This window comes from Choloepus didactylus, chromosome 4 (assembly GCF_015220235.1).
Source record: "Choloepus didactylus isolate mChoDid1 chromosome 4, mChoDid1.pri, whole genome shotgun sequence".
NCBI classification, from domain to species: Eukaryota; Metazoa; Chordata; class Mammalia; order Pilosa; family Megalonychidae; genus Choloepus; species Choloepus didactylus.
This window is the reverse complement of record NC_051310.1, coordinates 143,492,959-143,505,341: the sequence shown is the minus strand read 5'-3', so window position 1 is coordinate 143,505,341 and position 12,383 is coordinate 143,492,959. Positions and strand designations below refer to the sequence as shown.

Below are 12,383 nucleotides of genomic sequence, written 5' to 3'. Positions count from 1 at the left end.
CACCAAGTATTTGTTAAGAGGCTACTTATTTTTTTTCCATTTCACAATTTTTATTACATGGAATGTTTATATTGTTTACTTTTTTTTATATTCAGTTTTATTGAAATATATTCACATACAATACAATCATCCATGGTATACAATCAACTGTTCACAGTATGATCATATAGTTATGCGTTCATCACCACAATCTATTTCTGAACATTTTCCTTACATCAGAAAGAATCAGAATAAGAATAAAAAATAAAAGTGAAAAAAGAACACCCAAACCATCCCCCCATCCCACCCTATTTGTCATTTAGTTTTTGTCCCCACTTTTCTAACCATCCATCCACACACTAGACAAAGGGAGTGTAATCCACAAGGCCTTCACAATCACACTGTCACCCCTTGTAATGTACATTATTATATAATCATCTTCAGGAGTCCAGACTGCTGGGTTGGAATTTGGTAGTTTCAGGTATTTACTTCTTGCTATTACAATACATTAAAACCTAAGAGGTGTTACCTATATAGTGCATAAGAATGTCCACCAGAGTGACCTCTCGACTCCATTTGAAATCTCTCAGCCACTGAAACTATTTCGTCTCATTTTGCATGCCCCTTTTGGTCAAGAAGATAAAGAGGCTACTTATTTTTAAAACATGATGTCCCAGGTATTGGGTTACAAAAGAGGACAGTACAGAAATGGTCCTACCCTCACAAAGCTTGCAATCATGTGTTCTTATCAACCAATAAGATGAACTATCCATCCCCAAACCCTCACCCTACGTAACATCTGATAATGACTCATAAAATATTTAAAACACTATTGTGGTGGCTTTGTAATATGTCAACATGGCTAGGCTGAACTACTTGACACAGAATTCTCTTTCCTGTATGATTCTGTTTTGGGTGGACCACAAGAATGATTCTTCTGGGAGATTTGGAGAGTAGAAGTAAAGCAGCATCTATTTTTTACTTCACACATACTGCTTCTCTGCTCGCCAACCCTGTTGGCTTGAGCAAATGGCCGGGCCAACTGCTCCACCTTCCCCTGGATCATTCTTCAGCTTCTCTGACCTTTGGATCAGATGTGTGTGTTTAGCTCTTTGGTGAAGGACCCCAGCTTCTGCAGACCACCTTCATTACCAAGGTCAGAGGCCAAAAGAATTGACAGGGGGCTCAGTCCATCCTCATTGGTCTAGCTTGTGCTTTGTGGGTTCCAAACTGTTCTTGCTGTCCACCTCTTTATATCCATCTTCTCTTGCCTTCCCTATGGACTTCAAATTTCAGCAAAGACAAGAGTCTTATAGAGACTTCTTAACCAGTGTCCATAGAGTAAGGTCAAATCTCTGTAATAAATCCCTTTCTCTATATCGAACACCCACATCACCAAGATCAGAGGCCAAAAGAATTGACAGGGGACTCAGTCCATCCTCATTGGTCTAGCTTGTGCTTTGTGAGCTACAATTGTGCTTGTTGTCCACCTCTTTACATCTATTTTTTCTTGCCTTCCCTATGGACTTCAAATTCCAGCAAAGACAAGAAGAGTCTTATAGAGGCTTCTTAACCAGTGTCCACCGAGTAAGGTCAAATCTCTGTAACAAATCTCTCTGTCTCTCTCTCTCTTTCTCTCTCTCTTCTCTCTTCTTCTGCTTCTCTAATTGAATCCTGAACTCTGACTAATAAAGCTATTTTAAATGAATGAATAAGAATGCAACAGAGTAAGAGAAATTTGCTGAAACCAGAAATAAAGCACAAGTGCAGGAAGATAAATAAGAACTGAAGCTTCCAGGTGCTTTAGGGTCATATAGGGAGGATAATAAAATGGACTTGTTATATGCCAGGTATTGTTCTAAGTACTTTATATATATGGACTCATTTAATATTCCCATCAACCCAATGAAGCAGGTATTATAATTAACATTATTTTATGGATGAGGAAATTAAGATGCAAGGTGATTAAGGTCACAAAGCTAACAAAAAGCAAACACAAAATTTGAATCCTGGTGCCTGTGCTTTAACTCCATACTCTGGACCAGGTGGCCAAGGGCTTCTGTACATTGTGGGACTAGGAACAATCTTCAGTCCTGTGCAGGGCAGAATGATAGACTGAAGACTAAAGCTGGAGTCAGAAAACCATGAATTTAGATAGAAATTCCAAAAGAAAAATCTGTCTGGAGAATTCATAACTACTAGGGGGCTTTACTTGATTATGAGGCCTATCAGTTGAAAACTTTAATTTAAAGTGGTATAAGGTATGGACCTTAGATTCTGACAGAAGCAATTCATGATCCTCACTGGAAGACTAGAACTTCAACCTCAGGCCTCAGAGAATTCCCATGAACAGAAGATTTAACAGATAATAGTTCATAATTAAAATAAAAAAAAAAAAAAAAAAAAAAAAAAAACACTAAACATACAAGGAAATAAGTCACCATGAGGAAAAATCACAGAAAAAAACACACAAAAATATAGGCCTGCAAAGATTTCAGGAATTGAAATTATCTGATGTAGACTATGTTTTAAAAATTTAAGGAAATAGAAAATAAGAAAAAGACCAAGAGACTATTAAGAAAAGTAAAAGTAGATTTGGAAAAGAAAAACAAAATATATTTAAGACGTGAAAAGTGTAATTTATTGAAATTAAAAACTCAATGATTCACACAGATTTTGGTTTTTATACCATTTTCCAATAGAAGGAACTAGTGCACCTTGGAGAAATGGTCAATTCTGGGACTGGGACAGGAAATACAATATGAGCCTAGAGCATCTTGCAGTGCCAAAAATAAGAAAATGTTAAAAAAAAAAAACCCATGATTATAGGAGTATGTCAAAGGGACACAGAGCCAATTGAAAGAGCTCACAATAAGCAAAGCTGGAATGATTTAAGTAACAAAATAAAGAAAGTAGTAGTGGATTATAACCCAATGTATAAAATTAATAGCCATGATTCGATACTGATATAAATAAATGATTGACTAAATAAATAAATGGGAGAGAAGAGACAAATCTCCCATGCAAAATATATCCAAATAATTTATGTAGACACTCCGTCCTCAAGGAGGGGGATCATAACTCCTTAAGTGTGAGCACTGCAAAGTGATTTCCTTCCCGAGAGTACAGAATGGAAAGGGGGTTGGGGTGGGGGAGCAATTTTATAATGGAAAAACCTGATAAACATTACCTCAGCCAGGTAATCAACAGTGACAAATCATACTGATAGTATATATAAACCTTTGACATGATGTGATGAAAATGGCACTTTTACCTCTCTAGTCTTCCTCCCCCAAACCCATAACCCCAGTCTAATCATGAGAAAAACATCAGACAATTCCTAATAGAGGGGCATTTTACAAAATACCTGACCAGACTCCTCAAAACTATCAAGGTCATTCAAATACAAGGTTAAGTCTGAGAAACTGTCCCAGTCAAGAGGAACCTAAGGAGACATGACAAATGTAATGTGGTAGCAGCCCCTGCGGAAGGGGCAAGATGGCGGCTCAGGGGCTGGCCCTGCTGAGGGAGGTGTTGCAGCTAGAAGCAATGCTGGAGGAGCTATGTGGGCTTCAGTTGGTGCTACAGGCCGAGCTGCTCAGCAATGTCCACGAGCAAGGGGCGGAACTGCACCCTGGCCCACTTTTCTCTCTGCTCAATGAGAACCATTGGGAACAGACTGCTTTACGTGTATCCATTCTGGAGAGATTTCTTCAAACTGTGGAGCCAGTTCACGTGGCACAGAACCTCAGAGTTGACCTGCAGACAGGACTGACTCACTCTGATGATTCCGTAAAAAGCCTCACTCTGTCCCAGGTTGGAAGAGTTGTTGATAATTCTGATGCTCCTACTGAGATTCTAAATAATTCTGAGTTACTAAAACAAATCATTTACTGTATTGGTGGAGAGAATCTATCTGTAGCTTTAAAAAGCAGCGTCAAATCCCTGTCAAGAATCTCACTAACCCAAGCTGAGCTATAGGCTTTATTTGAAAACAGTCTGCTGGATGACATGAAAAGTATAATGAAAACAAATGACATTGTTGGACTCAGAGTATATGAGTGCCACCTGTATAGAAACGGTGACATCACTGGCATATACTCATGATGGATGACAGTACCTTACATTAGGAGTGACTGACCAGATTTCTAACCTAATTGGGCAGATTCAGACCCTTTCTCTAGCTTCTATTTGCCAGGGTTTGTGAAGTTTTTTGGAAACTTGGCTATAATGCATAGTCCCCAACAGATCTGCGAGCATTATTCTGTCTTTGTGGAAAAGGTCTATAAAATGACAGACAGTCAAGACCCCACCATGATTCATGTAGCAGTGGACACGATTGGAATCCTGGGATCCAGTGTTGAAGGAAACCAGGTTTTACAGAAACAGGAACTCACTTTTGAATGCTTGCTCACAAGAATAGGACATCAAGCAAAGAATGCCGCCTCAACAGACCTGAAAAATTAGGTGTTTGGATGCAGTTTACTGCCCGAGCAGCAAACTGATGACTTTCTGAGGATGACAGAATCCTGGTTTTCTTTCCTAACTCGGGACCCACTGGAACTCTTTCTCAGCGTCAGTAATCAACCCTTCCCTGAACTACACTGTGCTGCCTTAAAAGTGTTCACGATCATTGCAAACCATCCCTGGGCTCAGAAACTTACGTTTAACAGTCCAGGTTTTGTAGAATATGTGATAGACCAGCCCATGGAACATGACAAAGCTTCAAGGGATGCCAAGTTTGAACTAGTAAAAGCACTTGCCAATTCCAAGACAATTGCAGAAATCTTTGGGAACCCAAATTACTTGAGGCCGAGGACTCACCTGAGTGAAGGTCCATACTATGTGAAGCCTGTTTCCATGACAGCAGAGGAAGGAGCTGAATGATTTCTTCTTGAGTCTAATATAGAGGCCAATTTTTATCCCGAACTTCTCCAGAGGGATTTGACTCCATCTGTATGGTGCAAAACCGAGACTTCTCTCCCTCCAAAATTATCATGGAGTATCTAATGTAACTTTATCACCAACATTTGTTGTGTTTCTACATTGATATATGGTATGGAACCAGGAGTTTTGGTGTACATAGAAAGCAGGAAAACTTGGTCTTAATTAAACCATGTATTTTTCAGATTCCTTTGACTGCCCTTAATCTTTGCAACAAAATGGAAGTTATATTGTTCTCCTCCCAGAAAACTTCCATGGACATATGCACTGTTTATTAAAAATCTGCTTTAAATAGAATGGAACTAAATTATTTCTGAGTTCTTTTTGCCACTTTTTTTTTTCCTTTTTGCCCTCTCAGTCCCCTTTCAAAGACTTGGATGTAAGTATGCTTTGACAAACAAATATTATGGAATCTTAAAATTATGTTCTTTATACTAAGAATAAATAATCTTACTATGTTCTCTTTTAATTTTTTTAATTACTATTATTCCTTTGAAAAGAAGGCATGAAATAAATCTAAACAAATGTTAAAAAAAAGGAATGTGATATACTAATATGGAATCCTCGAACAGAAAAAAACTAAGGAAACCTGAACAAAGGACTTTGGATGATAATAAGGTATTGATATTGGTTCACTAATTGTAACAAATGTACCCACACTAATGTAGGATGTTAATAATCAGGGAAATTGTATGCATGGTACATGGAAACTGTAGTATCTTCATAAGTTTTCTGTAAATCTAATACTATTCCAAAAAATAAAGTTTATTTAAAATAAAAACCTTAATGGAAGGACAGTCTTTTAGGCATAACTGAAGAGAGATTTATTTATCCAGAAGACAGATCCAAAGGAACTATGCAAATTCAGCTCAGAGATACTAAGAGGGTTTGAGATACAGAGGGTATAGTGAGACACTCAAGACAAATGTGTTGGCAAAGAGAGGCTCTTAAAAGCAGCCAGAGACAAAAGGCTAATGACCTATAAATTAACACAAATTAGACTAAAAATTGACTTCTTATCCAGAAGACAATGTAAAAATATCTTCAAAATGCTGAGAGAAAATAACTGTATACCTAGAATTGTACACTAGAAAAACTATTCTTGAAGAATGAGAATGAAATAAACATATTTAGATAAACAAAAACTGAGGAAGTTTTCCATCAAAGGACCTTCATTAAATGAACATCTAAAGTATGTACATTAAGAATAAGAAAAACGATACAAAAAGATCTGAGATCCAAAAAAGAATTATAACTAAAGAAGTCGACAAACATGTGGTAAAACTAAATAAGCATTGAAAGCATGTAAAAAGTATTATCTATTGCATGGAGTATTAAAAAATAGAGCAAGAGAGAGCTAAAACATCAGACACAGTTGCATGTAAAAAGGACAGGGGTGATTTGAGTTCACATATACTAAGATCCTCATAGTGGTTGTGAGTTGGATAAAAATATTCAGCCAGTTGAGAGTTTATTAAACATGCATGGTAAAATTCCATGGGTAATCATTAAAATAATAGACAATAGAGCATATATATTCCAAAAAAAAAAAAAAAAAAAAAATGGAGAAAAAGTGGAATTAAAAAAAACAAATAAAACGTAGAACAAAAAACTCAACTAATTTGAAAGAAATCAAGAAAGAATGGGAAAAAATAGAAACTGAATAAGCAGCACAAATAGAAAGCACAAACTAAAATGGGTACAAATAGTATACTTATTGGATAAGTAGGAATCTTACTCCCTCCACAGAATGACCATGCCGTTGTATTTGTTTCCTCTCTCAATGTTAGATGGTCTCTTTTAGAATGTCAATTGTCTTTGATAGAAGTTCTCAGAAAGCCTCTTCTAACCACATCCCCATCCCCACCCTTCATTTCCCATCCCCTCACCTCCCACCCCCAACAGCCCACCTCTACCCTCCCCACACACATACACACATACCTCTTCAAATCTGTTATTTCAAATCTTGTGTGGCCTAGGAAACAAGATAACTAAGTCTATTAGAACTGAGATACCAATATAAGTCAGGGTCTATAAGCCAAGGCCCAAGGGCCTTTCCAATGTAGCTAAATGGGTAGGTTTTGTGAGTGGGTTTTCATGTGTGTGCTTTGTAACAATTTCTTTGTACTTCTTTGTTTGCGGCTGTGTTCTTGATGTCTTGATGTGTTGAAGTTGAGAGAAGTTTTATTTCTGAATAAGTACTATTTAGTAAGTATTTAATCAGATCAATAATAAGTTGCATATGACATTCTGTGCAAATTTTAATAAGGAAAAGAGAAAGGAATGCTTGATTACACACAAGTGATTTACTCTCCAGAGACTTGAGTATCTGAAACTATTGCCTCAGAGACTTACATTACATAAATTCTTTCTTTAATAAATAAGAAAACGATGAGTTAAGAAGAAGAGAAAGACATACCTAAGCAAAAGAGAAAAAAAAAAAAACTGTAAAATTTCATGACTGGAAAAGACTTGTATTAATGAGGCAGTTGAGGCCTAAAGAGCTTAAGGCTGACTTATTCCCAGTCTGCCAGCTGGAGAAGGCAGGGATCCAGTCTGCTGTCCAGCCAAGTGCTCTCTTCACCATAGCAGAGAAAAGGACAAACAAGTTACAAATGAAATTTTTCACTGCATTCAAATATGTAAGGAAAATGACAGTGGCCCAAGATGACCTGAGCAAAAATACAAAGGATGATGTTCTCAGAAAAAAAAAAAATCAAGTATAATAATACAAATAGTATGTAGGAGTGGAGAAGTCCACAGAGGAAGGAAGAGCACCATCTTAGAGTACAGGCATGAAAAATGTATGGCCTGGAAACAGACCATAACCCATGATCTACTGGGGTGACACCAACCTTCCAGCCCTGCCATGGCCCCTGCCCTTTCTGACAGCTGGCTCCTGAAGCAGGCTCCTCTCACTCTCTCTCTGGGCTTTAAGGAAATGGACTGAACCAGATATATCTGGGGAGCTTAAGGTTAGATCCTCACCATCTTGAGGGAGACCTAGAGAGACAGCTTGGAGATGAAGTCACCAAGGAAGTGGAAATGAAGGTGAATTTGAGAAGGTGAAGACAAGGAGAGGGGGAAGGAGGAAGAGAAAGATGAGGGAGAATATCCATTCCTTGCTGTTTTGTCATTGGCCTAAGAACATTCTATAAACTCAAACATGCTCTAGAGCCATTTGGGCAGCAGAAAGCAGAGGTCTTGCGGATCTATTAGCACTGTGCCCCTACAGCCAACAGGATAGAAAGACTATGGCTGACAGCAGCCTTCTGTCCATGGCCCTCTCCAGCTTCAGGACACATGTCCCTGTAGAAAATAGCCTGATCTACCCAAACCAAAGGATTCCCCACCTCCAACTGCCCATGGCAACAAGCAACTGGCAAAAAGTCCCTCAGAGTAACATAAGCTCTGTGTGTGTCTGCTGTCCTCCCCTTCATCCTTAAGAAGCTAAGTCATGGGTATACTGGAAAACATAAGAATCTTAATTGGCAGTACCAGCCTGTTTAGGAATAACACGGTGATATAAGCAACATAAATTAGACAATTTGGTTGCACCATATGGATTCATTTTCCTCACTGTAGTTCAGTGCCCCTCACTGCTCCACAGTGAGACAAGTTGGTTCATGCTAAGGAGTCCACTCCCACCCCTCCCCATCTGCTCCCAACACCTGCTCCAAAGCCATTGAAAACTAGCTTTGTACTTTCATTCCTAAGGCAATTTAAGGACACTCACATTTTCCTGTTGCAAGCCTAGAAACTAGAAAACCTAAAGAAAACCTAATCTAGACTATAATTTTGCTCTATGGATTTAATTTAGACTTGGTCATTCAGGACCTTCCTGGAAGTGTGTGTGTGTGTGTGTGTGTGTGTGTGTGTGTGTGTGTGTGTGTCAGAGAGAGAGAGAGAATATCCTGCAAGCTTGTGGAAAGTAGGAAGTGGAGAAGAGGGCAAGGATGGGGAGAGAACAAGACTAAAGCAAACTTTTCAGAAGTCTAAGGAAGTACAGGTAAATGTTCTGGAGGCCTCTGAGTTGAAAGCCAGGCTGAGCCCAGAGCTGACCCCTTAGGGAGGACTAGCCATACCCCTCTGTGCAGATTAGAGAAAGGTACCCATCTTCTGGGTGTGCAAAGCCCCACACCAGGGTGCTGGCTGGGAAGAAGAGGGCAGACAGACTGTTGGCTCTTCTTGCTCCCTCAGCCAAGAGCCCAGCATAGGCTCAACTGTAGAGCCATCCAGGAAGTCTGGACTTCTCCAAGTTCTAAGCCAAATATCTGCATTAATCAGGAACCTGGAGTGGGGGGGAGGGTCCAATTTGATGCCTGCACCTGTGCAGCCCTCTTACCATGACATATATTGTATGATAGAGGTAACGTTATGCACATTGTCAATTATTGGGTATCGAAACACATTTATCAGTGCTATTGTAGGGAAGCATCAACATGAATCGTAAAAAATGAAACACAACAAATTTAAATCTGTCATCCATACTTCAACAGCCTCACCAGCCTATGACTACAAAGTAAAGACACACTGTTAATATACAAACCATAATGTACAAACCCCTGCTGGCCTGTTCCTGGAAAACAGCTTTTTTCTAAGAGTTTCTCAGGGTACTGTCTCACATATATTCTGAAGCAAGACCCCCATTTCTTCCCATTCCAGCCGTTTTATCTTGACATCACATTTTGTTTCTGTTGCAGATGACATTTATATGTTCACCACTCCAGTGGGTACTGCCATCTGCTGTGGGTGGGCTACCACTCATGGCCCTGCTCTGGCCTCATAAAATGGATGCTGCCTTCTCTAATCCTCCACATCACCCCTGAGACCAGTTTGTAACCTCTAGCAATACATTATAGATGGCTTGAAGAATAACTGCAACACAGTGGGGCTACTATTAAAATATCTCATCATAAGACCCAGAAGGCTAAACTCAATCTCAGAACTCAGGCCTCCATGTGCCTTTGTCAAGCTCAGTGACCACCAACAAAAATCTTCAGGCACCCAAGCCTGACTAAACCCCAACTCTCCTAATCCTAGACTCCCTTTCTTTCTCACTTCTGAAGGACTTGAGAGTAGAACCATGAATTCCCTCCAGAGTCTACTCCCTACTTACTAAGTGTGTCTCATCCTCAGAGACCAGAGAAGATAATCACTGCTATGTTCTGAAATTTTATTTCCTAATGTCTGAATTATTCTGTCTCAAAAAATGCTCCATGTGTGATAGCAATGGTTCAGCCCATGGGTTACTGCACCAAATCTTGCACAGTTCCTTTTCACAGTCTCTCTTGACGCATTAAGTGGAAATAAGCCTATGTGTTTATGTGGTAAAAGTACAATTTCCCATTTCTTTATGGCAAGAACACTGTATGAGTTAGGGTGATGTGAGCTGCTATAAAAATAAGGAAAAATTTTCAACAAAATATAAAGTTTAATTTCCCTTCATTTAATGATCAAAGACAGTGTTCCAGGTCTGCTGACAGTTTTCCTCCCTGAGGTGATTCAGGGACTCAAGCTTCTTGTATCTTGTGGCCCTGCCATCCTCTAGAGCCTCCTTGTCAACTGTGTTAAAGAGGGACAAGAAAAAGAGAGCATGGAAAAGATGCTTCCACTTCATAAATGCCTTGGCCTGGAAGTGATACACATCACTTCTGCTCACATACTTTGGACAAGAACTAATCATATGGACACAACTAATTGTAAGGAAGGCAGGAAAATATAGCCTTGCATTGTGCTCAGAATCAAAGAGGAAATAAAGTATTCAAATAGCTAGCAGTCTTTTGCAAATACACACACACACACACACACAAATAATCAAAGAAAAATCTATTTCTATCCATAAGGCAATCTAAATTCAGATTTCCAGGGGGAAATTCTCTACTTTTGCTGGAGCACAATAGTGTGTATGCTCAATTTACTTCACAAATTATTTTACATCTTGGTCTGAAGCGATTCTATTTACATTGCTTCACTGCATTCAGAACTCCCCAAATAGTATGTAGGTAAGTGCATAATTTAAATCTACATTTAAAAGCAAAATAATCCCTCCCAAGACATAGAAAATATTTCTCTTCAAGACTAATTCCTGCTTCTCACTTCGCAAGCAAAAACGGAACTCAACTTCAAAATGGCAGTGTTCTATCTTAAAAATTTTCAAGGTTCAGTCTCTACTGGCTACCATTTACAATTATATTGTAATGTCTGTGTAAATTTTTCATCTTCGTATGCCACATGATGACTCACACCATGCATTTGACAAACCAGGCTGTCAGTAAGCATTTGCGGAATTGAACTGATTTAATGCCAAGGACCTTCTTAGCAGGCATTTTTGAAATGGGGAACAAACCTGAGATAGTGACTTGCAATCCTAGTTTTCTATTTTGTAACAGAGAACAGTGGTGGGAATGGCTGATTTTTCCCAGCAGGGTGGAATGAAGGCAGGGTACCTGTGCACATGGAGAGGGTTACCTTTGAACTCACTGTAGCCTAGCCTCTACTTAAAAGTAGTAATGACTATACACGTTTTAGATTCAAGCAAGCTAGTTAACCCAAGCTAGTCACGCAATAACTTTAAAGATATTTGTAATTCTGGTGTGTTAAGTAGGTGTGCCTTCCCACAAATATTTGTGAGTAGTGTTGATTATGTTTCATCAGCCCACAACCCATATGTCTCACCAAGTTATCTGCCTTCACTAGACCAATATACCTGCTTCTTTAAAACTCTGTATCTAAGGCCTGCAGGCACTGCCCCATCATAGCCTCAGCAAGCAATAAATAGAAGCTTTTTTGCAATTAGATCCTCCTATGACTCATACCTCCTTTTCCTCCTGAGTCTAAAGTCTCAGTCAGAAGCTATGTTTTCAGGCTACAACATATTCTCTACAAAACCAATTAGGTGAAAAAGAAAAAAGGTATCTCTAACTCTGTAGCTGAAACAATGTGTGAGACCTCAAAATACATTCAACACATAGAGGAAAGGTAACAATTTTTATTACAAATGGGATATAAGGGAATATTCTTCAACTGATAAAGAATATCTATTTAAAACAGACATCAAATGTTATAGTTAACAACAAAACAATAGAAGTGTCACTCATCTAATCAGAAACAAGATTATGATGGATGCCTGCTATTCCTTGCTTCATTCAACATTAAGATTGGACCATCTATACAGTACAATAAAACAAGAAATTAAGGTAGAAATGTAAGGATAGGAAAGGAAGAAACAAAATCATTGGAATGAGTGAAAGTAGGTTTCTAGATAGATAATACACTATGTACAAAATTAACAATTTCCGTGTACTAGCAAATATCAATTCAAAAATATAAAAATCCTTTTTCTAAAGATTGTATTTACCATCAGAACAAAAATCCTAAGTACACATCTAGCCAAGTATGTTCAAAATTGTTTTATGCAAAATTTTACTATTATCATGAAGGGCCCAAGAGAAGGCCTA

The 12,383-nt window shown here is 38.6% G+C and overlaps 1 pseudogene; it reads left to right on the top strand.

Moving 5' to 3' along the window:
• Positions 1 to 3,477: 3,477 nt before the first annotated feature.
• On the top strand, positions 3,478 to 4,866 carry LOC119532184 (annotated as a pseudogene).
• The last annotated feature ends 7,517 nt before the right edge of the window (positions 4,867 to 12,383 follow it).